The sequence below is a fragment of the Lycium barbarum genome, chromosome 1 (assembly GCF_019175385.1).
Source record: "Lycium barbarum isolate Lr01 chromosome 1, ASM1917538v2, whole genome shotgun sequence".
Taxonomy (NCBI): domain Eukaryota; kingdom Viridiplantae; phylum Streptophyta; class Magnoliopsida; order Solanales; family Solanaceae; genus Lycium; species Lycium barbarum.
In genome coordinates, this window is record NC_083337.1 from 15743436 (window position 1) to 15747455 (window position 4020).

General features: G+C 34.9%; 1 long non-coding RNA gene across 1 annotated transcript; it reads left to right on the forward strand.

Annotated features, from left to right (window-relative positions):
* Window positions 1–1609: 1609 nt before the first annotated feature.
* Window positions 1610–2979, forward strand: LOC132631033 (uncharacterized). The gene is made up of 2 exons (XR_009578807.1): window positions 1610–1894; window positions 2710–2979. It is a non-coding gene; the product is annotated as an uncharacterized LOC132631033 (long non-coding RNA).
* Window positions 2980–4020: the final 1041 nt, after the last annotated feature.

The following is a 4020-nucleotide window of genomic DNA, read 5'->3' on the forward strand; positions in this document are numbered from 1 at the left end:
GAAATAAAATCTGGGCCAAAGCCCAATAGACGTGACAACAGCAGCAACGCATATGAATTGTTACTAGGCCGAAGCCCAGCTGCAAACCGATCACAGCAATCCAAAATGGACCAAGCCCATTTACATTATATCTACCCCTCTACTTTTATTTTTGTGTGTATTTAACATGTATCGTATGACTAACATTTTGTTTGTTAATTTAGATAAACTTTAATAAATTAGTGGGTTTTAGTTTTAGTAATGGGTAGTCAATTCAAAGAGAAACTAACAATTATCTCCATGAGTTTCATTTTCCTTTTATGTTAAAACTATTTACAGTATCTATAATATTTATTTATTTATTTTTAGAATAATTGATTTTCGAAATAGCATGACTACATATTTTGGCTAAAAGGAATCATAATTTATGCCTACTATCTTAGGGATTTAAAACATCACAAATTTTACACTAACATTAGCTTTCTCCAAATAAATATAAACATTACATGTCCTGCTTCTTTTAGTTTATTTTAACTAAACTCTTTATGCAACTATTATTTTCTACAAGTTTTACTTTAAATAACTTTAGCAATATGTAGAAGGTATTTTATTAAATATTTAAATATTTACATCTACATTTTAGCATTAATTTTTTAAATATGTAAATATTTACATCTACATTTTAGCCTTAATTAAATAACATAAGTCTGGTCGGTTAACCATTGTTAATGAGTCTTAAAGGATGCCTAATATCTTCCCTTTAGACTAATTGAACCCTTTCCTAGAATATTTTGGTTTCGTAGACTTTAAAATAAAATCAATTTAGGATAATCACTTTAATTAACGTTAGGTGTCCTAATTCACCATAAATAATTAGGTGGCGACTCCTTAAAACAAACAAAAAATAGGAATCACCAATATGTTGTACTTCTACTTTAACCCGATTAAAATGGGGTATGACAGTAATTGATTTAGTCATGTACATAATTATTATGCAATAATGGGTAACAATGATTAAATAATGATGAGGAGGTTAATTAAACGATGATTGAGGAGGGAATAAAATTAGGATTCTAGACATTGTGGGGTCAATTCACTTGTTGTGAATATGGAGAATTCTAGCACCTGTACGTAGTTTTTCTTGGCAAATTGGGTAACTCCCTTTGGTTGCCCTTTTATCTTTACACATAATGATTAGTATAAGTATTAAGCCTTGGTGGATTTTCATTGTTAATTACGTGTGCTGTAGGAATGCTTCAATATTCCTTAATAGGTGTTCTTATTTACCATCTTGGTTAAGTTATGATGATTAGATAATGATGACAAAATGATTGAGGACAAATTGATAGAGTTAATGTTGGGGGCTATGTTCTGTACGTTTTCTTATTAAGTTAGCACTGTGTCAGTAATTTATTTCACTTTCTTTTGGTTTTGAAATGGTCGTATGTTCATCACGTAAAAGTTTCAATTTTGATATGTTGAGTCTATATGATTGAATATTAGCAGTATTGGGATATATGAATACCTTCAAATTCATTGTCTTTGAATTGTGGAAGGTTAGATTTTTGTCCGAAGTTAAGATTTTGGGTAATTAAAGGTTTCGAGTCATAGCTCTAATAAATGAGAATTAATGATTTGAGAGTCCATTTATGGATGAAATTGATAATTTTTAAAATATATGACCTTTAGATTATGGGTGAAATTATTTTTCAATAAAATTCCAATTTTGCCCCTGTGGGCCCGAGGTCACTTTTCGGGTGCGTTTTTGGGTTTCGAATATAAATATAGCAATATGGGTGTCCTTAGATTCGTATTCTAACGTAGATCACATATTTTATAGATTTTAATCGTTCAGAGGCTCCACGCAAAGGGAAGACATTGGTTTGATTGTTCGTGGCACCTGCTCGGCATTGAGGTAGGTTACGGTCCACTTTAGTTAGACTCTGATTAGAGAATCGTATGTAGTTATAGAAAGTGACGGGGATAGCATGATAGGCCTTCGGGCATGAAGTGGAGGTGAATTCCAATTAGGTTGGTTTTGTCAGCTGTTATGCTGGCTTGTTGCCAAATGTGATATTTCTGTGATTATCACTTGGTTGTATCTCCGTCACATACTAGTTCACTCATCACATGAAAAGGAATGGTAATATTGATAATTGAACAGTGGACAGTAATATGACTTGTACTTGTTGATTTATATTGGTGATATTGTTGAGACTGATATCATGCATGGCATGCTTTCCATATTATTGTTGTGACGATTGGTGAGGTGAGTGATTGAGAGACTTCGAGGTCTTTGCCGGAGATGGAGAGTGACAGAGAGACTGCGAGATCCTTGCCGGAGATTAAGAGTGATTAATAACCTCCGAGGTTTCTGCCGGAGAGCACGAGTGGTACATGGACTTCGCGGGTCCCCCATGGGTCATGGCTTGAGGCACTGCCCTTAGCATGTGTGTATGAGAGTGGAGTGAGAGAGGTGACTATTGCATTGCATTGCATTCATCCACTCATATATTTGACTGATCATTTGGTGAATTATATCTGTCTTGGTTGATTTCACGATTCCTTTACACTTTACTTGTATATGATACGTGACCATACATGTTTGCTCTATGTGCTACTTGTTGGTTTCAACTTCTTCATGTGTTATCTAATCATTGTCGGCCTATGATGCTTACCGGTACTAGTGTTGTACTGATATTACTCTTGCTGCACTTTTGTTGAGTGCAGAGTACGATCCAGGCTCCAGCTCTACACCCCGTGACTGATATGCGAGGGTGACATCTTTTAGTAATTCAGGGTGAGCTACTTGGTCATCCGTGGCCCCTGAAGGACCTCCTCTTTTTATTTCTGTTTTTGTATTCGACAGACAATATGTAGCCTTCGGGTATTTTCAGACTTATATTCCGTACTATGTTAGCGCTCTTGTACCCTTTGACCAGATTTTGGGGTTGTCGTGACATTTCTAGTTATGATAAGTATTTAAGACTTGATAACTTATTCTTATTTAATTTTTCGCTATTTAACTTGTTATCAGTAATGTGGTTTGCCTACTCGGAGGGATAGTGTAGGTGCCACCACGACTCGCAAATTGGGTCGTGACATAAAACAACTCTCCAACACTTACAACTTCAACTAGAATCATCAAACTTTCATTATCAACATAGAATTCATAACAACAACAACCAAAACACTAGATAAAATTAATTCGTCACCTCTACACAACACCTAGACATGCACGGCCACAACATAACATCCATATTTTCATAAATTCCATCCATTTCTACATACTACAACATACACAACCATCCATAACATATAAAAGAAGATTAATTCTTACCTTTTTCCCTTAACCTCTCACTTGGCTAGGGTTATGAACTTGCAACAAAGAGTGGTCTACTTACTCCAACAATTATCCCACGTTAAAGAGGACCTTCAAATTAGTAGGACTGCTAGAAGAAAATAATTTTTGATCAAGATTTTCAACGGGTCAATTTTGGCATAGCTTGGCCGAATATGGCCTTCTTGTTTTTCCTCTCCAAGTTTCTTGAAATTTCTTAAGGACAAAGATGAAAAATGTGTGGAATTAGTCATCTAATTTCACATATATAATTCATCCATGTGGGCCTTGGCCCATACCCAATATGGACGGCCACATGACCCTTTAATTCAAGCTCACTCTTTTTTGTTTGTTTTGTAATTCATGAAAATTTATTTTCCTAATTCCAAATTTTCCCTTAGCCTTCCTCAATATTTTCACGAGCCATCTTGCGAATTTTCCTTTTTACCCCTAGCCTTTCTTAATATTTTCACATCAAAATTTTCATAAACAACTTATATATTAAACAAGATCAAAATATAGCCTTGCCCTTAACTTGTCGCAATTATCTTGAATTATCCGAATGTACAAAATGCGGGATATAACAAGCTAGTCTTAGTCGGCCTATGATACCTACCAGTACTTGTTGTTTGTACTGACCTGCACTTGCTGCATTTTTTTATGAATGCAGAGTACCAGGTAGGATCAACTTCTATTCCTCG